The sequence below is a fragment of the Schistocerca piceifrons genome, chromosome 3 (genome assembly GCF_021461385.2).
Source record: "Schistocerca piceifrons isolate TAMUIC-IGC-003096 chromosome 3, iqSchPice1.1, whole genome shotgun sequence".
Lineage (NCBI taxonomy): Eukaryota > Metazoa > Arthropoda > Insecta > Orthoptera > Acrididae > Schistocerca > Schistocerca piceifrons.
This window is the reverse complement of record NC_060140.1, coordinates 131,315,104-131,342,853: the sequence shown is the minus strand read 5'-3', so window position 1 is coordinate 131,342,853 and position 27,750 is coordinate 131,315,104. Positions and strand designations below refer to the sequence as shown.

General features: G+C 44.5%; 1 protein-coding gene across 1 annotated transcript in view; it reads right to left on the bottom strand.

Moving 5' to 3' along the window:
* Positions 1–26,927, bottom strand: part of LOC124788462 (toll-like receptor 2) — a 149,651-nt gene extending 122,724 nt beyond the window's left edge. Inside the window, exons 1-2 of the mRNA XM_047255732.1 lie at positions 26,792–26,927; positions 16,958–17,141 (exon numbers count right to left, since the gene is read on the bottom strand). The gene's annotated coding sequence lies outside the window, so the exon portion shown is untranslated. The remainder of the gene's footprint in view (positions 1–16,957; positions 17,142–26,791) is intronic.
* Between the last annotated feature and the right edge of the window lie 823 nt (positions 26,928–27,750).

The following is a 27,750-nucleotide window of genomic DNA, read 5'->3' as shown; positions in this document are numbered from 1 at the left end:
CCCAATTCCCAAAAAAATATCGAAAGAGTCGCCTTGGAGAATTAGGAGATTCACTACAAAACGCTAGGAGTTCATTAACCTAGTGGCTGATAGCTGAGTGCATAATGTAAAAGACTACTAATCGTGAAGTTCTTGGTTAGAATTTCACTTTCATTCAGATTCCATGTGTATTAATATTAAAATGCTAGTTAGCAAATACTGAATCATAATTTTTTAATGAAAATAACATCTCTATTTTTAATTACTAATCGAATTAAAATCGGGTAGATATGAGAAATGCCTTACTGTGAAACAAAAAAAAAAAAAAAAAAACAAAAAAATTACGTACAATAATACTGTTCAGTCTCTAGAAATAAGAAAATATCTTACGTTCTGTTTAATGTTTCGCATTTTAATGCCAAATTTTAATTCACTTTCTATACCGGTACTCGAGTTTTCATATGATTAGTCATTTAAAGTAGTAAGATGTTTTTTATACAAAAAACTGTTATTTAACATTTGTTAATTAACATTTACGTTTGTTAATATATAGTGAATGTAAATAAGCATAAAAAAGTTACTACCAACGGAATTCGAACCAACGAGTACCAAACGTTTACGTTACATTCTCAACTATCGCCAGTGATGTAAATAAGCTCGAAATATTTTGCAGGTGACAGCAGAAGGGCCGGCCGGAGTGGCCATACGATTCTAGGCGCTACAGTCTGGAACCGAGCGACCGCTACGGTCGCAGGTTCGAATCCTGCCTTGGGCATGGATGTGTGTGATGTCCTTAGGTTAGTTAGGTTTAAGTAGTTCTAAGTTCTAGGGGACTGATGACCTGAGAAGTTAAGTCCCATAGTGCTCAGAGCCATTTGAACCATTTGAAGTTAGCGAGGAGTTCTAAATCCATCGAAACGACCGTTACATTCACATGTGAGTGCGGTGCGAGCGCACTCGTGTGTGTGTGTGTGTGTGTGTGTGTGTGTGTGTGTGTGTGTGTGTGTGTGTGTGCGTGTGTGATGCGACACATGAGAAACAACGCGATCGGCATTTCATTCGGACATAAGCTAATAACAAAAGAAAGTTAGATCAAGTTACATTAACGGCAACCAGTCCGTCTCCGCAGAGCTGAAACTACGCTCTTGTAGATATACTATTGGCCATTAAAATTGCTACACCACGAAGATGATGTGCTACAGATGTGAAATTTAGCCGACAGGAAGAAGATGCTGTGATATGCAAATGATTAGCTTTTCAGAGCATTCACACGAGGTTGGCGCCGGTGGCAACACCTACAACGTGCTGCCACGAGGAAAGTTTCCAACCGAATTCTCATACACAAACAGTAGTTGACCGGCGTTGCCTGGTGAAACGTTGTTGTGATGCCTCGTGTAAGGAGGAGAAACGCGTATCATCACGTTTCCGACTTTGATAAAGGTCGGATAGTAGACTATCGCGATTGCGGTTTATCGTATCGCGACATTGCTGCTCGCGTTGGTCGACATCCAATGGCTGTTAGCAGAATATGGAGTCGGTGGGTTCAGGAGGGTAATACGGAACGCCGTGCTGGATCCCAACGGCCTCGTATCACTAGCAGTCGAGATGACAGGCATCTTGTCCGCATGGCTGTAACGGATCGTGCAGCCACGTCTCGATGCCTGAGTCAAAAGATGGGCACGTTTGCAAGACAACAACCATCTGCACGAACAGTTCGACGACGTTTGCAGCAGCATGGACTATCAGCTTGGCGACCATGGCTGCGGTTACCCTTGACGCTGCAGCACAGACAGGAACGCCTGCGATGGTGTACTCGACGACGAACCTGGGTGCACGAATGGGAAAACGTCATTTTCTCGGATGAATCGAGGTTCACTTTACCGCATCATGATGGTCGCATCCGTTTTTGGCGACATCGCGGTGAATGCACATCGGAAGCGCGTATTCGTAATCGCCATACTGGCGTATTACCGGGCGTGATGGTATGGGGTGCCATTGGTTACACGTCTCGGACACCTCTTGTTCGCATTGACGGCACTTTGAACAGTGGACGTTACATTTCAGATGTGTTACGACCCGTGGCTCTACCCTTCATTCGATCCCTGCGAAACCCTACATTTCAGGAGGATAATGCACGACCGGATGTTGCAAGTCCTGTACTGGCCTTTCTGGATACAGAAAATGTTCAACTGCTGCCCTGGCCAGCACGTTCTCCAGATCTCTCACCAATTGAAAACGTCTGGTCAATGGTGGCCGAGCAACTGCCTCGTCACAATACGCCAGTCACTACTCTTGATGAACTGTGGTATCGTGTTGAAGCTGCACGGGCAGCTGTACCTGTACACACCATCCAAGCTCTGTTTGACTCAATGCCCAGGCGTATCAAGGCCGTTATTACGGCCAGAGGCTGATTTCTCAGGATCTATGCACCCAAATTACGTGAAAATTTGATCACATGTCACTTCTAGTATAATATATTTGTCCAATGAATACCCGTTTTTCATCTGCATTTCTTCTTGTTATAGCAATTTTTATGGCCAGTGGTGTATGTTAAAGTCACAGTCGACCCATAGCAACACATTTATTTATTTATGAATTGTCAAAAATGCAATGGAAGCAACCGTGAGAGAATCGTTCGTTGTACTTTGGTTGCACCCGACCTCATTCACACGGAACATGGACGTCTTTACGGTTGTAGTTCTCCGTTGCAGGGCTGGGGTCGTTCCTCCTGTGGTTCACTGAACGCTCTGAAGTCCACCTTCCTCAACTTCAGCAACAATAAACGTGTGGTTCAGCAGAGAGTAGAAAGGTCTACACTAACTCGTTTATTTCAATCCAGAAGAGGTTGTGATATAGCTTTAAACTCGCCGATGGGAACTATGACACCATCTCGGGACCCGCTGTCTCCGTACACTCGGAGACATGATTCACTAGTATTCGTCGCTACCTGTTTAACTGAAAAGTGATCTGTTGAGTCTGTTATCGGATGCAAGTGGAACACAAGAGTGCATACACACACACACACACACACACACACACACACACACACCAACATGGACTGATGAGCCAAAAGATTATGACCGCTGCCTACCGCTACATTGAATGCCACCTGATGGCGTTGCGGGCACGTAACGTTGTAACAGAAGTATGTACGAGGAGACACACGGAAGGGGGATGATCACCCCAGCGAAAATATGGGCTGCAAATGGGGACATCCATTGAGATAAACGACTCTGACAAACTGCAATCGTTATTACAGAAAGGCTGTGAACGAGTGTCACGAAAACGCCAAATCTGGTCGAATGTTCACTTGATACTGTCGTTATCATCTACGGAAAGAGGTAGAAGGAGGTACCGCTAGGCTATAAGTGGTTGGAGTCCACGACTCTTCAAAGAACGTGGGGTTCGGAGACTCGTTTGCTCTGTAAAAAGGACAGATGGTGACCTGTGGCATCTCTGCCGAAAGAGCACTCACAAGTATTTCGGAGCAGACTGTTCATCGTACATTGTTCAATATGGAGCTTCGGAGCAAACCACCCCCACGCGTTCACATGTTGACCCAACGACATCGTCAACTACGATTGCAGTCGGCACGGGACTATCAGCATTCGACCACAGATCAATGGAAACACGCCGGCTCTTCTGGTGAACAAATTTCTGCTGCACTAGGTTGATGGTTTTCTCCACAAACACCGTCATCGACGTGAACGGTGACTTGAAACGTGCGGCGCGCCACGGACGCAGGCTGGCAAAAACAGTATTATGCTATGGGGGGACGTTCTCCTACACTAGCATGCGATCTGTAATCGAAGACATGCTGATAGCTGCGAACCACCTGCATCCCTTCATGCTTGATGTCTTCCACGACGGCGATGTCATCTTTCAGAAAGATAATTGTCCGTGTCTCGGAGCCAGAACCGTGCTCCAGTGGTTTGAGGAGCATTATAGTGAATTCATGTTGGTATCTCCGTGACCAAATTCGCCAGATGTAAATCCTGTGGGACCTATCTGGTTCGCTATTGGGCGCAAATCAACGGCTCGTTATTTACGCGAATTACAAGAACTGTGCGTACACATCTAATGCCACATATCTCCATAAATCTGCGAACAAACTGTCGGATCCGTATTACGGAGAATCAGTGATGTATTTCGTTCCAGAGACGGACGAGTAAGCTATTGAGCAGGTGATCATAATGTTTTGGCACATCATACTGCTTCTCGAAGAGGCTGACCTTTATAAGACCAAACAGATGGATGGTGGGCGATTCCAGCTTTAGGATGGGTGAGGAAGAACAGTCCACTGAAGTTCTGTGAGCTCCTCTCGGATGTCGGACGCCCAGGTATGTTTGAGGCCTTGCGCTGTCATGGGGAAGGAGAAGGTAGTTTGCACTTCTGTGGGACGAACAGGCTGAATTCGTTTCTTCAATTGCAGGAGTCACTGATGAGAGACGCTTCTCACAACGACTCAACGTGTTGTTCACTACCAGGTCTCCAGAGACATTCTGCAAGCGCCTATGAATATCTGCGATGCTCAGGTTTTCTGCCAAATGATACTAACTAAATTACAGCTCTCTGCTTGGATCGCATCTCCGTTACAGACGCCATACTGAAGGCTACGTATAGCGCCGCCACCTGTCGGAATTTCGTGATATTACATAGGTTGAAGTTAGAATATTCCACAACTAATTCCTAATTATTACCACCGTAGTCCGCTTGCTCAGCAGGGTGGTAACGTGCTCGCCTCCCACGCAAGCGGGCCCGGATTCGATTCCCGGCTGTGTTGGAGATCTTCTGCGCTCGTGGCCTGGGTGTTGTGTTGTCATCATCATTTCATCCCCATGTCCCGCGCGAGTTGCCCAATGTGGTGTCGAATGAAATAAGACTTGCACTTGGCGGCCGAACTTCCCCAAATAGGGACCTCCCAGCCAGCGACGCCATACGCTCATTTCCTTTTTTTTTACCACCGTAAGTGACCCAGAAAAAAATAAACATCGCACTAGACTTGCGTGGGACTCTTCTAAAATGGGCACCTAAAATTCAACTTTACTAATAATTTTGTTTGCATTGGGAAATAAACTGATGCTTTCCATTGACACTGGGCATCGCATGAAACAAATGACGAGCAATATTTGTTTGGGCCGACTTCATCTGCACATTAAAAAAAGACGAAATTGCACAAATTTCATACCTGTGGATTCGCCCACGTACACTTACTTCATGTATATTTGACACGTGTATGTCTGATTTTCTGCTGTTTTACACCACCCAACCCAGAGAGAATGTTAAATTTATCTTTGGTTTTGGGCCGTGTGGCATGATCTCGAAACACGCAGACAAAATGAATGGCTCGCTGCATTACTTATTCTCGCGATCTGTTCGATAAACTGAAAAGCTAATATAAGAGACAAATTGCACTTCATACTCTTAAGGTATTCTAAGTCAGCAGAATACAGGAAATAAACACAAACAGACCGTTTTAGTACGTTTCTGAATGTCACCCCATCTCATCTTCACCACCATCCCCAGGGATACTTACTCACACTTTACATTTACACGAGTAATGAACATGTATATACCAAATACAGTTGAAACTGATCCAGACCTTTCTGTTTTATGCCACTATGTTAACATCTTTTCACCCCTACCGCATCCCTATGGAGGTAGGTGGTTCCTCCCCGCACAGTGCTACTTTCCAGACAGTAACTGATATGTGGACCAGGTTTGGTTCAGAATGTTCCAGTGCTATTTTCGCTATCTCTCTCTCACACACTCTCTCACTGACACACATTTTTCATAGATCATTTGAACGATTCCTTTATACTAATTGTGTGGAACGAGTCAGTTTATGTGATCTGTATGGATGTTTAGCCTTAAAATTAATGAAGATTAATTTTTTGGTGTACTCATGCAACTCTACTAAAAAACTAGAATTTGTTTTACAGGCTACGAGTTTCTTAAGTATAAACTCGTCCATAGAACAGAGGGAGTTGTCCAGGGGAATTGACTTTGCGTTAGATTTAAAACTTGCTTTGCTGCTTGTAAGACATATTACGTTTCCACGGAAATTATCAAAACTTTTTGTTGCTACATGCTGAACACCTTTCTGAGCTACTGACAGCTTAATAGTGCGCAATAATGGTCGTCTTTTCCTCTAGTATTTTAGGTGCAGACAACAATATTTTTTCCTGAGGGACTGAGTTTACAAATGATGCAAGTAACTTTCCCCAATACAATGATCTAAATGCACATTTCGTAACCTACAGCGTGGATAATATCTGAGTAAGACACGTGTAAAAGATTCCCTGCATATTGCCACACTCTGTGGTGATATAGTTTAATCTTTAAGCCAACGCCTGCGATTCAGAATAAAACTCGTACAAGTGAAATGGCAGACAGAAACAAAACTGCTGCTATATTTAGTGAATGTTTGCGTATGTATCTTTCTGAAAGTCTAGCAATAGCATAATGTGTATACTTTTAAGTGTACCTACAGTAATATTTAATACATGTTTAAATAGGCCAAATTTTGGAATACCACTTCTACATCTTGATGTAAAATCTGCGTACTGACACAATAAATAGTATGGTCCTTGAACCTGGCCATACTTACACTCCTGGAAATTGAAATAAGAACACCGTGATTTCATTGTCCCAGGAAGGGGAAACTTTATTGACACATTCCTGGGGTCAGATACATCACATGATCACACTGACAGAACCACAGGCACATAGACACAGGCAACAGAGCATGCACAATGTCGGCACTAGTACAGTGTATATCCACCTTTCGCAGCAATGCAGGCTGCTATTGTCCCATGGAGACGATCGTAGAGATGCTGGATGTAGTCCTGTGGAACGGCTTGCCATGCCATTTCCACCTGGCGCCTCAGTTGGACCAGCGTTCGTGCTGGACGTGCAGACCACGTGAGACGACGCTTCATCCAGTCCCAAACATGCTCAATGGGGGACAGATCCGGAGATCTTGCTGGCCAGGGTAGTTGACTTACACCTTCTAGAGCACGTTGGGTGGCACGGGATACATGCGGACGTGCATTGTCCTGTTGGAACAGCAAGTTCCCTTGCCGGTCTAGGAATGGTAGAACGATGGGTTCGATGACGGTTTGGATGTACCGTGCACTATTCAGTGTCCCCTCGACGATCACCAGTGGTGTACGGCCAGTGTAGGAGATCGCTCCCCACACCATGATGCCGGGTGTTGGCCCTGTGTGCCTCGGTCGTATGCAGTCCTGATTGTGGCGCTCACCTGCACGGCGCCAATCACGCATACGACCATCATTGGCACCAAGGCAGAAGCGACTCTCATCGCTGAAGACGACACGTCTCCATTCGTCCCTCCATTCACGCCTGTCGCGACACCACTGGAGGCGGGCTGCACGATGTTGGGGCGCGAGCGGAAGACGGCCTAACGGTGTGCGGGACCGTAGCCCAGCTTCATGGAGACGGTTGCGAATGGTCCTCGCCGATACCCCAGGAGCAACAGTGTCCCTAATTTGCTGGGAAGTGGCGGTGCGGTCCCCTACGGCACTGCGTAGGATCCTACGGTCTTGGCGTGCATCCGTGCGTCGCTGCGGTCCGGTCCCAGGTCGACGGGCACGTGCACTTTCCGCCGACCACTGGCGACAACATCGATGTACTGTGGAGACCTCACGCGCCACGTGTTGAGCAATTCGGCGGTACGTCCACCCGGCCTCCCGCATGCCCACTATACGCCCTCGCTCAAAGTCCGTCAACTGCACATATGGTTCGCGTCCACGCTGTCGCGGCATGCTACCAGTGTTAAAGACTGCGATGGAGCTCCGTATGCCACGGCAAACTGGCTGACACTGACGGCGGCGGTGCACAAATGCTGCGCAGTTAGCGCCATTCGACGGCCAACACCGCGGTTCCTGGTGTGTCCGCTGTGCCGTGCGTGTGATCATTGCTTGTACAGCCCTCTCGCAGTGTCCGGAGCAAGTATGGTGGGTCTGACACACCGGTGTCAATGTGTTCTTTTTTCCATTTCCAAGAGTGTATATGGAATGTAACAGAGAATTAGATCTCTCTCCGAAAAGGCAAAGAAACACATCAAAAATGTATTTGTCCCCCTAAGACAGGATGGAATTAGTGGAGCAGGTCAGAGAAAGGTTTTTGTAGTGAAAATGGAAAAAGAAAACTTTCCTTCAATTAAAGCCATGGATGCGAAAGAAAAAATTCTGAAGACACAGAAGGAAACAAAATACAACGGATTACTACAAGGTGGATCTGAATCAGCAAAGGTAATCCTCTAAAAATGAAGTTCAGGTTTTCACTAAATCGTGGTTTTGAGTTCATAGAAGTGAATTTTAGGAGGGCCAATACTGGATCCCCAACAATACCTCTTGTGCACTCTTTGCGTCAAGACGAGCTTGCAATGAAAGTTGAGAAATGGAAACATTTTCAGGGAATGAAGAATTACACCCCTCCACTTTACCATGAGTTCCATAACAACACATGTCCTATCCCTATCCCCATACAGCAGTTACCATCGGAGTAGGAGGAGAGAGTGGAGAAAGAAGGGGACGTAGCCAGAGAAGGAGACGATGAAGACAGAAAAAAGAACAACACAACGGTACAGCATCATGAATGTTTCCCAGGAAGAATATTATTCCAGAGATACCACTACAGACACTGACTGTGAGAGGATGTTAGAAAGTGGCCATGCATGACATCTAGTTTGTGTTGGAACCGTGTCAATACATCTTAGTTTCTATATTTTAATTTTATTTGCTTTTTGCATACCGTTTTACAGGTTTTTATATAAATATCATTGTTTTATTTTAATATCATTGTTTTATAATGAACATGTATTGTAGTACATGTATCATGTGTATTGTACCACGGAAACCTTCAAAATACAGCACAGTAAATAAAATGTTCTCTCACTAGTACCTGTTTTACTCTAAAACTTCTAATATGCAAGAAGTACAGCTATTTTTAATGTATTTTAAAAAATAATGCAGGACTAACTGATCATTAGCAAAAAATCTGATTTTCGTTAGTAACTCACATAATTAGGCATTTATCACTCGTATTAATTTACTCAGTTTGTACCGCTTGTACTCTCAGCCCCTCATTTATGACGAATTTCATTAGCGAATAGATGCATTGTGATGGTGCAGTTTAATGCCTAACTCGTTGAAGAGGTACATACGTAACGACTGCAGGTGGAAACCAGATATTATTCTTATTGCTAGCTTAGGTGCAATCGATTTTTTAAAGAGATGTGTTACCCCAGAAAATTATTCCATGAGGCATTATTAAGTGGGAGTACGTAAAATATTTCAAGAGGTTCTTTCCAAGGCTAGCAATTATACGAAGAGCAAAAGTAGCTGATCTTAATTGTTTAAGATGCTCAGTAATATGCTTCTTCTAGTTCAAGTTTTCATCAATATGTACACACAAAAATCTGGCGCATTCTTCTCTATTTACAGAATTCTGTTCTAGCACTACATCAGTTGTTCGTATGACTCCATTTATTGTACAGAACTGAATATAACATGTTTTCTCAAAATTAAGGGAACCACTTAACAATTCTTTGAAATCATCGTTAAAAATATTTTCTGTTGCTTTCCCTCCAATGTGATGTATAGGAACACTTGTATCGTCTGCGAAAAGTACCAGTTCTGCTTATTGAATGTTAAGTGGAACGTCATTCACATATATAAGCCATTGGAGTGAACCAACGAGACTCTCTTTGCGATTCCTCCCCAGCACCCAAATGTAATACCCAAAAACACATGTCACATTTTCACTCTTCAGCCAATAGGGAATTCCTCATCTGTGACGAGACCGGAAGGACAAGAAACATTCAAAATGATATGCTCCATTCCAGCATTCATTTTGAAGACTGTCGCGATGGAATTTCATAACTACTGAAACACACTACCGAAAATTTACATTGAACATCTGAAGAGATTAATAACATCCTTTGGGGATGGTTGTCATAACTGAAACCGGCAGAAAATAAATACACAATTGTACAGCTGATGGCGCAAACATATTTTTTTCAAAACAGTTAGCTGCAAAGAGTCACCTAAGAAAAGCTTTATTAACGTCTTGGGAGTTTCATGGACTAGATACATTTAATTCTACTTTGATGACTAGATACATTTAGTTCTACAGTGACTGTGTTTTTTCTTTGAATCTGTAATATGTGCGATAAAAACGCATCACATTATGACCTCCTTTTCGCCCCATGACAATCTCACCAGTACTTACTCTTTAGTCGTTAGTGTTCTTTACAGTACTGACGTGTTATAATTAAAATTGCACGCAGAGAATTGACGTGCAGCTAATTGAACCCAAGTTAGCAGAGAGTAACGAGCCACTGCATCCCACACAGTCATAACACACTGAGCGCGTACATGCAGAAGCGTTGTTCTGGCGTTGCTGTACGTAACTGCGAACTGTGTACAGCTAACCCTTGTAGCCGCGTACTGATTACTGAGCTGTGCCGCGTTGCGTGTAATGGAGAACTGGCGCCAGAACGAAGTAGGGCAGTTATGAGTAATGTTCAGTACTGTAAAGTATTAACCATTTCTATCTCTTTCAGCCAAATTGTTATCGAAACTATAATTGTAACAGTGACACCTGCTGGTACTTTGAAATAAAGCTGGAGACAATCAATCCAATTAAGGTTTATATTAGTTTCAAGAAACACTATTTTCAAGCTATTATTTGTATTTAATCTCTTAGTTGAGCTAATTGGCTGAATTTGATTTTTCTTGCAAGTTTCCTTTATCCTTCCACATTTTGATGTTTCGTTTAAATAAGAGAGTACAGCAGTGCCCCCTCTTTACACAATAATTTGAAATATGTTCTCTGAGTACGAAGACCGCTTTCTGCAGCTGCCCTGGCGAGTACTTTCTGCTACTTGCGGCCGTGCTGCCATCATGCGGCAGCACAAAGAACTCTCCGAGCGTACCCTTGCTGTCGCCGACAGAATGCACGTCGTTCGCTCGATGGAAGACAGGCTGAACGAAAGTAAGAATAGGGAGGTTACCTAGGGCAGACTGACCCATGCCAACGACGGTGGTTATCTACAATTCAAAGCAAAAACATGCGAAGAATGACTGATTCGCTGACGCTAACGTGTTACTTAAATGAAGTACAGAAAAAATTGTAAGAAAAGGTAGGCGATAGCTTCGTGTCAGGCAGCCGAAATTAAATCACTTGTGACACTGCAAGCAGGTTTTACTAATATCTTTAGTTGGAATGTCATCTATAAAGGAGTGTGCATAATAATTACCTGCTAGTTCATTGTGCCGTGTATTTGTGCAACGAATATAAAGAAAAAAAGTTATTCGGCAAGCTGAATAACCTACATCGCTGCTATAAGTGCAAGAAGCGATAAGATTGACAGCAGTGAACCAAAGATGTGTAAAACAGGGAATAACATGGATCACAGGAACACAACCCTTCTTACAAATTTTTATTTAAGGCGATTAAGTTTTTAGGATCTGATGAACCGTTGGTAGGTCAACCGGCTACAAACTGAAGAGATTTCTTTCGATCATTAATCTTCTGTCTGTCAGCCCACCTAAATTCCTCTCTTGTGCCAACCTGTTCATTTCAGAGTAGCACCTGCACCCTACGTCCTCAGACTATTTGTTGGATGTGTTCCAATCTCTGTCTTCCTCTACAGTTTTTAACCCCTACAGCTGCCTCCGGTACCAAGGAAATTATTATCTGATGTCTTAACACTCGTTCTACCGCCTTGTCCCTTCTTCTTGCAGTTTTCTCCATATACTCCTTTCTCCGCTGATTCTGCAGACAACCTCGTTATTTCTTATCTTATCAGTCCACCTAATTTTCATCTTCCTTCTACAATATCAAATTTCAAACACTTCCGTTCACACTTGCCGGCCGGAGTGGCCGAGCGGTTCTGGGCGCTTCAGTCTGGAACCGCGCGACCGCTACGGTCGCAGGTTCGAATCCTGCCTCGGGCATGGACGTGTGTGATGTCATTAGGTTAGCTAGGTTTAAGTAGTTCTAAGTTCTAGAGGACTGATGACCTCGGATGTTAAGTCCCATAGTGCTCAGAGCCATTCAGTCCTCACAACACATAATTCATTACCATACAAAGCTGTGTCCAAATGTATATTCTCAGAAATTTCTGCCTCAGACCTAATTCGACATTAGTAAACTTCCTTTGCCTTTCCTCACACTTTGCCTATATTAGTCTGTCTTTTATTACCTCGAAGCTTCGCCCGTCATGAGCTATTTTTCTTTCGAGGTTGCTGAATTCCTTAAATTTCGTCTACTTTGTGAACCTCAATTTTGATCCTAAGTTTGTTGTTAATCTCCTACCTGCTACTCTTTGGTTCATAGATTGTACGGTACTAGCAAAAGACTAAATCCCTCTCTAATATCCTTTGTAATACTTCATTCTTAGTCTTCTGTTCTCGATGTTCAAAAGTGGTTCAAATGGCTCTGAGCACTATGGGCCTTAACTGCTGAGGTCATCAGTCCCCTAGAACTCAGAACTACCTAAACCTAACCAACCTAAGGACATCACAAACACCCATGCCCGAGGCAGGATTCGAACCTGCGCCCGCAGCGGTCGCGCGGTTCCAGACTGTAGCGCCTAGAACCGCTCGGCCACTCCGTTCGGCTCCCGATGGTCCCTCTTGGTTACTGTTCATGGCCTATTACCTGACCAACAGCCTTGCTGCAGTGATGACACCGGCTCCCGTCAGACCACCGAAGTTGGGCGCTGTCGGGTTTGGCTAACACGTGCATGGCTCATCGCCAGGGTCTGCCGAGTGCTTTTAGCAGGCGTGGTGCACTCAGCCCTTGTGAGGCCAAGTGAGGAACTATTTGATTACGAAGTAGATTCATCGGTCACGAAAACTGACAACAGGAGAGTGGTGTGCTGACCACATGCTCCTCCAATCAGTATCCGGTGACGCCTACAGGCAGAGGATGTTACGGCGGTCAGTCGGTACCGTTGGATCTTCATGGCCTGTTCGGACTTTTTTTTGTACATTACCTTTCTTTCTCTACAGCTTATACCTATCTTCCCAAGAATCTCGAATCTGGTGCAACAGATTACACTGGCGAAAACTTTTTCTAAGTCGACAAATGCAATGAATGTGCTTTTATTTTCATGAAGTATTGCTTCCATTATGATGTTCAACATCGGATCTGCCTCTCTCCTCCTCTTACCTTCTCTTAAGCCAAACTGATCATCATCTGGAAACTCAGTTTTATTTTCCTCTTCTGTATAATATTGTTATTAATTTGCATGCATGAGATGTTGAATTGACTATGTGATGGTTCTCGTACTTGCTTGCCCTTGGTATCTTTGAGGATGCAAGGATGGCATTTTTCCGAAGGTCTGATGGTATTTACATGGATCTATAGAATATGCAAACGAATTTGAATAAGCTTTTTGTTACCAAGTTCACTATGCGGCATTTTCAGATGAAAGCCAATATTCCATGGTGAAAGACAGACTACAGCTCGTCATGCTCGAACCCAATGAAAGGTTGGAACCTGACTGCCTTGTGCGAACCATGACACATGCTCCGTCGGTAATGGTATGGGGAGCAATGACATACCAAGGTTTTAGGAGGGTTTACATCGTTCAGGGAACAATGAACCGTGATCAGTACGAAGTTATGATTCGGCACCCTTTGATGGTCACTGCATGTGATGCTTTTTCTGATTTTCCAATAAGATGTGATTCTATGCCGTGCATCAAAAAGTTAAGTTTCGGTTATTTTATCTCTGTAATACAACTTTAGAGGATTCTGCTGTTACATATTGCCCAGATATAAATTTCAGATTCGTTCTGTCGTGACTGAATTGGGTAACAGAGAACATTCCATGGTCTGGAAATTCGCCAAACCTTAATCAAATTGAGAATTTGTGCTGACTGGTTGGGAAAGGGGTTCAGAAGAAGAAGCCTGTTGGAGGTGACTGTGAAAGCGTGGCACCATGAGACTGACATCAGTACCATTAGAAAATTGATTGAAGTGAAGGCTGCTGTAAGGGCCAAGGGGGGGGGGGGTCTAACAAAATCCTAAGATATCATTGGATATAGCCAGAAAGCTTAAATCCAGGAAAGCAAAATCACAACACTGTTGGACACTTTTTGTCCAATGCTAAAGACAGCACTCCAGCTTTGGAAAATAGTGGCAGCTACAAAATTACTTGTAACTGTGGCGACAGGCCAATCTGGCAGGACAATATGTACCCACTTGAAGTAACATCGGAGAAGTTGTAAACTTAGAAAAGAAAACACTACTTTTGCAAATCACCTGCTTAAAGAAGGCTACAATCACATTCAGAAAGGAAGGAAGATGAATTATATTGAAATAATGAAAATTACTAAGCACATGTCCATCAACCGAAGCTTAGTACTGAGTGTCCAGATACAGTTCCATTACTCGCCACTTCTAACTACAGATACTAGCCTACTCATAATACTGTCCAGGCTATGTTGTAAATTACCGGTCTTACTCACATGCCTCATTTTCATTTATTTCAGTTCCTATAAGTTCTTTCGATATGTTAAAAAAATTTACTTTGTGTAATAAACGCTGCTTTCCCGAGTTGCTTAATATCACTATTACATCTTCTCAGTTTGAAACTGAGGAACTATTAAAGACAAGCATATTTTGTTCAGCGACATCTTTGGAACACGTCACCGAAGTTTATTGTTGATATATTTTCTTATATGTACAACCGTTGTAGTTTGTCTACACTTCATTAGTTAATGTGTCACATATTTTATCTTAGTTAAGTAATCTTACAGCGCATTCACACTGAAATAACCCCTCTTGTTTTATTCCTAACATTATTTTTCGTCTCTGAAAATTGAGATACTCTGTAGATGCACTAGTTTAAAATCTTTGATCTACCAAAATTTCACTGCATCACATACTTATCTTTATACCTTACGATAAGGTGACAGCCGAAAACTGGTTCACATATTGTTCTTGTTGTGGTTTTCAGTCCTGAGACTGGTTTGATGCAGCTCTCCATGTTACTCTATCCTGTGCAAGCTTCTTCATCTCCCAGTACCTACTGCCCTTCTGAATCTGCTTAGTGTATTCATCTCTTGGTCTCCCTCTACGATTTTTACCCTCCACGCTGCCCTCCAATACTAAATTGGTGATCCCTTGATGCCTCAGAAGATATCCTACCAACCGATCCCTTCTTCTAGTCATGTTGTGCCACAAGGTCCTCTTCTCCCCAATTTTATTCAGTACCTCCTCATTAGTTATGTGATCTACCCATCGAAACTTCAGCATTCTTCTGTAGCACCACATTTCCAAAGTTTCTATTTTCTTCTTGACCAAACTATTTATCATCCATGTTTCACTTCCATACATGGCTACACTCCATACAAATACTTTCAGAAACGACTTCCTGACATTTAAATCTATACTCGATGTTAAAAAACTTTTCTTCTTCAGAAACGCTTCCTTGCCATTGCCAGTCTACATTTTACATCCTCTCTATTTCGACCATGATCAATTATTTTGCTCCCCAAATAACAATACTCCTTTACTGCTTTAAGTATTTCATTTCCGAATCTAATTCCCTCAGCGTCACCCGACTTAATTCGACTACATTCCATTATCCTCGTTTTGCTATTGTTGATGTTCATCTTGTACCCTCCATTCAAGACACTGTCCCTTCCGTTCAACTGCTCATCGGAGAATGTCTAAGTTTTTATTTCTTCTCCATGGATTTTAATATCTAATCCGAATTTTTCTTTTGTTTCCTTTACTGCTTGCTCAATATACAGATTGAATAACATCGGGGATAGGCTACAACCCTGTCTCACTCCCTTCCAAACCACCGCTTGCCTTTCATGTCCCTCGACTCTTATAACTGCCATCTGGTTTCTGTACAAATTGTAAATTGCCGTTCGCTCCCTGTATTTTACCCCTGCCACCTTTAGAATTTGAGTGAGAGTATTCCACTCAACATCGTCAAAAGCTTTCTCTAAGTCTACAAATGCTAAAAACGTAGATTTGCCTTTCCTTAATCTTTCTTCTAAGACATGTCGTAGGGTCAGTTTTGCCTCACGTGTTCCAATATTTCTACGGAATACAAACTGATCTTCCCCGAGATCGGCTTCTACCAGGTTTTCCATTCGTCTGTAAAGAATTCGCTTTAGTATTTTGCAGCTGTGACTTATTAATCTGATAATTCGGTTCACATAACAAATAATAACTATTGTTCTGTGTGTTTCATTCATAATTTATAAAATACTCTCCGAAGAACTGCTGGAACAGTCAAACAGTGCAAGATCATTTAGAGTATGAATACTGAATATACGCCTGTGACACACAATATTTTACTCTATGACCAAATTAAATCGAAATATCATCAAAATATTTAATGTTATCGTCAGTGACATGGGATGTCACTGCACTGATATGTACATACTGCTGATGTATTTCCTTGAATTACAATATTAGAAACGATTTTGTCATTCATTAAAACGTTTCTGCTCATTTGTGGACTATCTTTCTTTGATAAATATTTGAAATTTCAGAGACGAATGGGTTTTGAGATGTTCTCTACCAGCTTCTCAAAATTCTATAGACAATACTTCACAACAGTAGTGTACACAATGCTTTTAGCAGTTCGTAAGTAATGTTATCTCGTATGTTTTCTGTCTTAGTTGATCACAGGCATTCCAAAGCCCTATTAATCTCTGGCTCTAAAACGGGATCGCCTTACATAATGTACAAAGTTCAAGCGTGATACATAAACTGACGTATCAACAGGAGTTTTGTATTAGAATAAGTGAATTATTGTCGTATTTTTACATCAAGAACTTCGTAAGGCCCAATTCACAGTTAACTACAGTTGGTCACGGAGGCATTAAGCGTTATTACAAGCAAGGTATTATTTTTCTCCAATGAGATTAGACCTGATTTATGTAGGAAAGAGGACGGTGGCTTGCGCAACGTACCTCAGGCTGTAGGATCCATTCCTTGAGAGGTGCCGTCTCGCACACGTAGCAATCCCAGGGGTTGTCGTGCAGGACTACGGCATACGAGGCAGACCGCTGGAGGCGTCTTGCATCTGAGCGGGGCAGCGTCTGTAGCTGGTTCCAGCTCAGGTTGAGCCACTCTGTCCACGGCTCATCCGCCAGCCTGGTGGGCGCAAACACACAAAGCAGCACAAGGTATTGACCAGGGCACTGCGTCAACAGCTTCTCTGCCAGACTGCCGGGCACAGACACAGAGGAGCAATTGCTATTGACTAGACAATTGTGTCAACAGCTCCTTTGCCAGACTGCTGGCCACAAATACAAAGAGGCACCAGGTATGGACCAGATAAATTCATCAACAGCTCCTTCGGCAGTCTGCTGGGCACAAAAAACAAAGTAGTGCAGTCAGTGACCACAGGACTGCAAAAACAGCTCCTTCAACAGACTGCCAGGCTCAAACACAAAGGTGTGCCGAAAATGACCACAGAACTATGTCAACAACTCCTTCACCAGACTGTCGAGAACAAACTCAAAGGAGTGTCAGTTAGTAACCAGACATCTGAATCAACATCTTCCTTACCAGACAGCTGGACATAAACACAAAAGAGGACATGCAGTCGCAAGACAACTGCGTCAACAGCTCCTTCAGCAAACACAAAGGGACACAATCTTGCATAGGCATCCACACCCACCAAACTATTGGCCACAAACACAAAGCAATGCTGGATAGTGGGCAGGTAGCTACATTGTCGTGCATGAAACAAGTGTGTGTTGTTTAGGAGCACTCAACGGCGACGTCATCAGACTGCATGAAACAAACATGGGCAAAGAATACTAAGACAGCTTCCTGAGAAGGCAGGTACCATATAAATATTTCAGCTTCTGTAAAGGTTCGAGAGAGATTTCCCGATTGACAAACTGGTATTTATACAATTTTTTCTAGAACTACTCAAATCCAAATATGGTTTTTTGGCTACAGAGTGAGCACAGAGCCACGCTCAGACATACATACAGACAAGGTTTAAATGGATATTACAAACTGTAGTTGCTAAAATGCGTGCTAAAATCTGCACAAAATATTGCAAAAATAAGAATACTTGAGTTCATTAATATGTGCTGGCAAAGTACTATATACCTGAAGAATGGAATATAGCTCAGATATACCCAGTTAAATACGCAGAACGTTGGGAAACAAAGTCCACAGAGATACTCTACTAAAGTAATATAAGGTTACGGCCATACCAGTATTACTCCCTGGATTACAAAACTGGACTCCTAAGAAGATAGACGAAAAAAGAACAGAAGCATGTAAAATGAATTTCTATTGGTACGTGGCTGAATATACTTCGACAGGCAAAAACAGAAATGGTTACATCCGAGATTCACTGAATATGCAAAACATAGTTAGCATAATAAATATCAATTAAGATAGAAAGAACATATAGACCATCATGCAATAATTTCCAAAGCCTTGAAACAATACAATCCAAGAGGCAAAAAGATCCTTAGGAAGACGAATAAAGAGATGGCTTGACTAGTTTTTAAGGAGACAGAACGGACCAAAACGTCATGTGAGGGGTCAGTGACCTCAAGTCATGTGTAGAGAGGACTGTAGTTTCTAAACGTGGCGATATTTCAAAATCACGATGTTGCAATAAATATTTTTCGCCAACCATATTGCACTGTGTGGCCTTACAGCACGGAAGGATACTGCGCAAGCTTCTGTGGCACTTTGACTCATAATGAAGGTAAATCAATTAACATAGAAGGCAATATGATTTCTGTTATTCTATGTGAACATATAAGGTTTTCCCAGTACATGTCGTAAAGACGAAGACGTTGTACATGCTGTGACAGCTACTTTCGCTCGAAAGTGAAATACAGTTGCAGAACCCGGGATAGGCCATAAAAAGAAACACCAGGGCTCCCTCTGCCTGGCTACACATGGCTTGGTGTCTCTGACCCGTCACATGACACAACCGATGGGGGAGTTTTGTAGGGTGTCCTCCCTCCTTTTCATGAAGGCTGTCTCCTCTAGGAGAGTTGACTTCCCTACACCTAGGAGCGCCCTCCCTCCGCCCCCCCCCCCCCCCCTGCTCCCTGCCCCCTGTGTTGTGGACTGCTCTTCGTCTGACTGCTGCCCAGGAGACCTGTCTGGCTTTGGTGACCCTGCCAGGGGCTTAAGCTCCCGCTAGAAGAGCTCACTGGGTGATAGTAGAGTGCACAAACCTCCTCACCAATGGTAAGGCGGCAGTTCCTGAGAAGTTATGTTCAGCAGAAAATTAATTTCTCATGCAGAGGTAACATTCAAGTACATCTACAGCTGTACGCAAGCCACTGTACGGTTTGTTTCGAGGGTGTACACCTGGTAGGGTAGCTGTGGTGAGTACCTCTGGTACCACTATTTTTTTATCCTTTCATATTCTATTCATGGATGGAGCATGGGAAGAATGACCGTCGCTGAAGCTCTGTATGAGCTCTAATTTATCTGATGGTATACCTAGACACAGTGGGAAGAGTAAAATGTTGCCTGACTGTTGCTGCAAAGTGATCTCTCGGAATCACAATAGCAAACCTGTCCGTGATGCATTACGTGTCTTTTATAACGTCAGCCACTGTACTTTGCTGGGCATTTGCATAACGGTCTCGCTCAGAGTAAACGATTCCGTGGCGAAACTCGCCCATCTTCTTTGGATATTCCCTATTTTTTCTATTAATCCAGCTTGGTTTGGGACTCAGACTGATAAACAATACTCAAGAATCGGCCGAACAAATGCTTTATCAGGCATTCCTTTTGTGGATAAGTTACGCTGCCAGAAAAGATAAGAAAAGGACATGGAAGACATGGTCAAATGTCAAAAACACTTCGTACACATACACGCTATCTACAGGTATGCAAATTACTGGAGATGCAATTTTTTGTGACAGTTAAAACGGCCACCAGACTGCATTGGCGTTATCCATGTGTACTGTTGTTACCGGACCTGGTAGGGCATATAAGGGGCGTGAATAGTGTCAGATGTTGAGTGGTTACTTTGAAGGACAAGGGGATGCCATGTATGTGTGTAGCGTTATCAGCACCTAGCGGACTTGTAAAGGGGCCTCAGTGTGGATCTCCGTTCTCCTGGCTGGTCGAATCGTGCAATATAATTTTATGGAGCATTGTGGGATGTGATAGTGGCCTGATATTAGATCGTATGGGAATATGAGGGCTGACATTCTTGTCATCAGGATACCAGTCAAACATGTCATGCCACCAGAAGGGAAGATCGCTGTATCGTGCACCAAGCACAGTGCAACCCCTTCACACCTCCATTTATCATAGGAGAACGAGTAATCCACAGGGTACCATTACCAACACACCATAAGAGGCTGATTTTTCAGTGGTATCAAGACTAGGAAGCATGAACTATGGGTTAAAGGAGTCACACTATGCTCAGTGATGAATCACTGTTCTGTGCTACCCCAGACGACATGCTTCGCTTTTGTAACCTTCCTGGCCTAAACCTAAGGTAACTCAATGCCCCCTACCCCCAGACCAATAGTACACTACTGGCCATTAAAAGTGCTACACTACGAAGATAACGTGCTACAGACGCGAAATTTGACGGACAGGAAGAAGATGCTGTGATATGCAAATTATTAGCATTTCAGAGCATTCACACAGGATTGGAGCCGGTGGCGACACCTACAACATGCTGACATGAGGAAAGATCCCAATCGATTTCTCATACACAAACAGCAGTTGACCGGCGTTGCCTGGTGAAACGTTGTTGCGATGCCTCGTGTAAGGAGGAGAAATGCGTACCATCACGTTTCCGACTTTGATAAAGGTCGAATTTAGCCTATCGCGATTGCGGTTTATCGTATCGCGACATTGCTGCTCGCGTTGGTCGAGATACAATGACTGTTAGTAGAATATGGAATCGGTTCACGAGGGTTATACGGAACGCCGTGCTGGATCCCAACGGCCTCGTATCACTAGCAGTCGAGATGACAGGCATCTTATCCACATGGCTGTAACGGATCGTGCAGCCACGTCTAGACACCTGAGTCAACAGATGGGGACGTTTGCAAGACAACAACCATCTGCACGAACAGTTCGACAACGTTTGCAGCAGCATGGACTATCATCTCGGAGACCATGGCTGCGGTTACCCTTGACGCTGCATCACAGACAGGAGCGCCTGCGATGGTGTACTCAACGACGAACCTGGGTGCACGAATGGCAAAACGTCATTTTTTTTCGGATGAATCCAGGTTGTGTTTACATCATCATGATAGTCGCATCCGTGTTTGGCAACATCGTCGCGAACGCACGTTGGAAGCGTGTATTCGTCATCGCCATACTGGCGTAACACCCGGCGTGATGGTATGGGGTGCCATTGGTTGCACGTCTCGGTCACCTCTTGTTCGCATTGACGGCACTTTGAACAGTGGACGTTACATTTCAGATGTGTTACGATCCGTGGCTCCACCCTTCATTCGATCCCTGCGAAACCCTACATTCCAGCAGGATAATGCACGAGCGCATGTTGCAGGTCTTGTACGGGCCTTTCTGGATATAGAAAATGTTCAACTGCTGCCCTGGCCAGCACATTCTCCAGATCTCTCACCAATCGAAAACGTCTGGTCAATGGTGGCCGAGCAACTAGCTCGTCACAATACGCCAGTCACTACTCTCGATAAACTGTGGTATCATTTGAAGCTGCATGGGCAGCTGTACCTGTACACGCCATCCGAGCTCTGTTTGACTCAATGCCCAGGCGTATCAAGGGCGTTATTACGGCCAGAGGTGGTTGTTCTGGGTACTGATTTCTCAGGATCTGTACACCCAAATTGCGTGAAAGTGTAATCACAAGACAGTTCTAGTACAATATATTTGTCCAATGAATACCCGTTTATCATCTGCATTTATTCGTGGTGCAGCAATTTTAATGGCCAGTAGTGTATGTGTGAGGCCGCAGTACCCCTGCCAAATTTGTGTCTCCACAGCAGCTAGTTGTGTGCTGTTATCTGTGCTGTAATCGCGTTTCCAGCCGTCTGCCTCCTGCCACCTCCACATGCACCCCTCACTCTTCCACGAGCCGCTAGACGCTTCCGCCGACCCTCTCCCTGCCTCCTACCCCACCCCATCCCTCACTACACCATTCCCCACACCCTCACCTCACTCCCGTACACTTACCGTGGACCAGGAAAGAGCTGGTAGTCGACTGAGCACAATGTAGGGAGTCAGGCATGTGCATGTGAGTGAATGTGTGTATTATTTTCCTACAAATTGGAAAAAGGAAATTATTCCGAGAGTTATCGAATCTCTGTACCTTTCCCTGAGTCATCTCTTCTATTTCTGAATGATTTGTAATTCTCAAACAGAATTTCCCACACATTATTATACTTCCTAGTGGCTCACTTCCACCCAAACCTGTGTCGTCTGTCCTTCGTTACTGTCTCCTTTATTCATCTCCTCTCTATTGTCAGTTCGGTTTTTCCTCTTATATTTCTTCCCTCTTGCCTTTGTGACACACTCATCAACGGCCGCGACACTCGTGGTCTCACGTGAATTTTGTTGCACCTTATAATATCGACCGCGACCGTTACGACAGCCGCTCACGCAACTCCACATATCGTGCGACTCCCGATAACCGCATAACACACTTCTAGTAACCCAAAATTCGACCTCCCTCACAGATCGCTCCCGATTTTCCGGTCCTTGTTTCCTTTTTATCTTGTATGCGTGACGATAAATCATGTGCGATCGAATTTATTGTGATTAGGTATACCCCCTCACAATACTAACTCCTGGTCCCAATACAATTCCTTTGATTCCTTACACCCATCAACGTTATTCAACTCCCCCTACAACCACATGACACCTTTATTCGCCATTTCCAATGCCAACTTCTTTCCCAGTGGTATCACCCCCCCCCCCCCCACCTCCCCACCCTCCTCTTAATAGACTGCACCAAATAAGAAAAGTTTCCCTATTTTTAATCATAACCTTGTACTATATTCTGTGCCATAAAGCTAAGCCATGGAATTCTTTCTCCTCCCCCCTCCCCCCCCCCCAATGTCATAAGCAAAAAAAAAAAAAAATCCCTATTTCTGGATCTCACTCCTTCTCCCACAATGACATTCACCTTTGCAGATCACACTAGTCCTTTCCCTCACAAACCTGATTCTACAAAACACTTTCCCCTGGCACAGGCATCCCTGAAACACCTCCATTTCCTCTACAAAATGCTCTTACTATGAAATCCCCCCTACCTACACCTCATCACCCAAAATGATATCCTGACACTCCAACACCTTGAAAAACATTTCAGGCACCACCTCCACAAGCTGTCCACCCTGCTGACATCCTCCTCTTCCTTGGAGTACCACTATCCAACCCCCATCCTACCTGTAGGGTTCTGCCTTGTCAACATCTCATAGCACCCTGACCTTGCCTAGCTGACCATTTCAACCTACCACATTCTCCAAAACCCCCTACCAACACTCCACGAAACCCAGAGCAAAAGCAATTACGGAGCACTGTTGTTAACCACTCCACTAAAACCATCAGCCCCACAGAAGTGTCAGTCCCATCCAAAGGCCTCACATTCAGCCCTACTCCCAGGTTTAACTATGTTGGACTTGCAAAAGACCTACACTCCTTCTCCCACTCCCTACAGTGGAAACACTTCTATGCCACCAACATCTCCAACCAAAGCCAGTTGAATGTCAACATTGATCCCTGCGTGTCCCAATTCATAACACCATCCAAACATGATGCTCCCATATTCCCACCTAACCATCCCATGGTCATCTTCAATATGGCCTCACCATTCTTTTACAGCTCTCTCCCTAAGAAAGGATTGCCCTACAGAACCTAAAAATGGATCCTGACCAGATCATCCTTCTGGCAGGCAAAGGTTACATCATTGTTGTGATGAATTAAAGTGGCTACCTGGTGGAGGGCCTCTACCAGATGCCTGGCACCTCCACTAACATGTTCTGCCAAAGTGATCACATTCAAAAAGTCCAACACAACCTCCAATCCCTGCAAAATCCCTTCAGTGATTCCCAGAACCTCTCTCCTGAATATATCTTCCTACTCACCTCAACAGCAGCCCACACACCTACCTTCTGTATACTTCCCATAATCCACAAACCTAACAGTCCTAGGCACCCCATTATGGATCGTTACAGCGCCCCACCAAAAGAAAATCAGCCATTGTTGATCAACATCTCCAACCATTGCCCAAAACCTAGCCTCCCACATTAATCATACCAACCTCTTCCTGCACTGGCTCTCCACCATCCTCACAATCTTGGCTCCCAGATCCCTACTTGTCACTATTGATGCAACCTCCCTATACAGCAACATCGCTCATGCCCTTGGCCTTGTTGTGATTGAAGACTATCTCTCTGAGTGTCCTACAGATTCCAAACCAGCACTTCATTCCTTGTTCACCTAACCAACTACATCCTAACCCATAACTGCTTCACCTTTGAATGGAAGGTATATAAACAAATTTGTGGCGCAGCCATGGACACCTGCATAGCACCCTCATACGCCAACCTCTTCATGGGCCACCTATACGAAACATTTCTAGCTCCAAAAACCCTAAGCCCCTGGACTGGTTCATGTTTATTGATGATATCTTTGTAATCTGGACCCGAGTCCAGGATACTTTATCTTCATTAATCCTCAACTTCAACCCCTTCCTAGATGTTGATCCCATCCTCTCAGGCCACATCAAACACACCAATTACCAACAGTACCTGCACTGTGAAATCACACCAAAAGATCCCTCCCACACAGCTTGGCCAAACATAGTAGACACATCTGCTTTGATGAGAACTCCCACACCCAGTCTGCTGAATGCCTCACAAAGGTCTTCATAGACAGGCAATACCCCCTCCCCCCCAGATCTAAATCACAAACATATCTCCCGTGTCATATCCTCATACACACCTGATCCTCACATCCATCCCAAGAACCAACCACAAAGAAGCGCTCCCCTTGTCACCCAATACCACCCCAGACTGGATTTTCTGAACCACATCCTTCATCAGGGTTGTCTACCATCATGCCCTGAAATGATGGAAATCCTACTGGAGATACTTCCAACCCTTCCGAAAATGGTGTTCTGCCGCCTACCCAACCTCCACAACATCCTAGCCTATTCCTATACCACTCCCTCCCCCAGTTCCTTGCCATAGGGCTGATACCCCTGAGGAAGATGCATTTGCAAGGCCTGCCCAATACACTGACCCAGCATGATCCACTCCAGTCCTGTGAGAGGCTTATCCTACCCCATCAGAGGCCAGGCCACCTGTGAAAGCAGAGCTACAACCACTGCACAGCGTTTTATGTTGCTATCACAGCCAACGAGATCTGAACTAGAATGAGTAGCCACCACCAAACTGTTACCAAACACAATGCGGACCACCCAATGGCACAACATGTAGCAGAGCACAACATGTGAGATTTCAATAGCTGCTTCACAATCTGTGCAATCTGGATCTCTCCCACTGCCATCAGCTTTTCTGAGTTGCACAGATGGGAGCTATTCTTACAGCACATTGTTTGCTCCTGTAACCTTCCTGGACTACATCAAAGGTAACTCACTCCCACCCCCCAATCCCTGTGTGTGTGTGTGTGTGTGTGTGTGTGTGTGTGTGTGTGTGCGTGCGTACACCATCTCGTGCCCCGAGGAGTACCCAGGCCCAATTTGTGTTCCTACATCACATAGTTGTGTGCTGTTATCTCATTCCCTAGTCTGTGAAATCATTTGTGCAGCCATCTGCCGTCTGGTCCCTGCACCTGTACTCCTAACTAGCCCAGAGATGGCTCCTCACTCTCCCACGAGCCACTAGGCACTTTCCACCAACCCTCTCCCTATGTTCCACTTCACTCCATCCTCATCCCACCTGACCTCATACTCCATCTCACTTCAGTACACTCACTATGGGCCAGATATGAGCTGACAGTCGACTGAGCACAGGCGTATGCATTTGAGTGTGTGTGTGTGTGTGTGCTTTGTTTTCTTACAGTTTTTGAAAAAGAAATGTATTGCGAAAGCCATCGAGTGGCTGTATCTTTTGTTTGTGTATCTGTCGTCTATACAGCACTTCTGCCTTTGAGTGAATCGACTCCATCTGCATTACACTTCACTACACATACACTCATGACATTACCTACACTTAACATGCTATTCTCATACTTCGCGAAGGAATGGTGCCTTCGGCGCGAAGGACAAGGAAAACGATTATAATTAGGTGGCTGAACCTTCCTTTTGCGGGTTCCCAGTCATTCGCACCGCACGAATTTACGACTTCGGTATTTAGCAAGAACATCGGGATTTTCAGGATCTAACGCGCTTGTTGTCAGAATTTGGCACGAGATACCTCAGGAGTCGTCCAAGAACTCTGTTAATCAGTGCCAAAGCGAATAAGTGCTTGCATAAGGGCCAGAGGGGGATCTACGAGTTATTGGTTTGCTCAATTTGTTCTCTATGTCTTGAATAAATCAACCAATTTTTCGAGATTGTAGTTATTTGTTTGTCTGTACATGTATAACACATAAACCGATTTCTGTCCAGATCGGCTAATTCTTCCGTGATGCGTCTCTTTTTTTTATTGTTTTAGACCTTTTTCATGGATTGTGTGTAAAGAGATTACAGTCCCACAGGTTAGCAGGTTTTTTATTTATTACCTCGAAACTTGCACATAAAAGTCTTACAGCTTTCTGCCTAAACATTGTGTTTCACGTTATTTAATCTTAAAATCAGGGAATCCTCATCTGGAAACCCTGGGCGAGTGACTCACTTGTCGCCGCGCAGCACGTCGACGGGCTGGTCTATGAGGTTGTCGGCCAGGTCGACGAGCAGCAGCGGCGGCGCGGCCGCGTGCAGCGTGAGCCGCAGGGTGGCGGTCAGCTGGTTGTGGTGCAGCAGCAGGCTGCGCAGCGCGGGCGGCAGCGGCGGCGGCAGCTGCTCCAGGCCGTTCCGCGACAGGTCCAGCAGCTGCAGGCCGGCGGGCAGCGACAGCTGCTCCGGCAGCGCCCGCAGCCCGCAGCCAGCCAGGCGCAGCTCGCGCAGCGCCGCCAGCGACCCTGCCGACAAACACGCAGTTCCGCCGCATTTGCATCACGGAAGGCGGGTGACGCCGGACCAACCGGTCTTCCGTTACACCGCTTTTTTCTTTTTTTTCAACTGCAGCGTAACCGGTCTGTCAAAACAGCTCAAAACTACCGGTGTCTCCACTAACAGATTAATGGTCTTTTTATTCCTATTATTTCCTTAATAAACGTAGAAATCGAATAGAGATTGAAAAATTACTGCGACCTCGGTCTCCAGATACGGAGATTCAAAATATTAAATTAAGTAGGAAATAAAAGAAAACTTAGTGCTGTGGTGCCCACGGGCGCCAGCCGCAACACACACGACAGCTGTAACAAGCGAGTCACGGAAGCAACGTTCACACGGTCCATAGCAGTCACGCCTCCAGATAGGTCAGGTTCACTATGTGATCAAAAGTAACCGGACACCCCAAAAACATACGTTTTTCATATTGCGCATTGTGCTGCCTCCTGTTAACGTCTGCCACAAACGGCCCCTGCTAGGCAGACTACACTCGAGACACCCCTGTGTAACATATAACATACACAAGCACTTGAAGGCGCAAACAAGAGGAAAACAATTTTTCAAAACAACAGAACTTGCTAGAGACTAATGCGAACCTTTTTCTGCAGAGGTCGCCTCACAGATACAGGGAAAGTTGGAGTA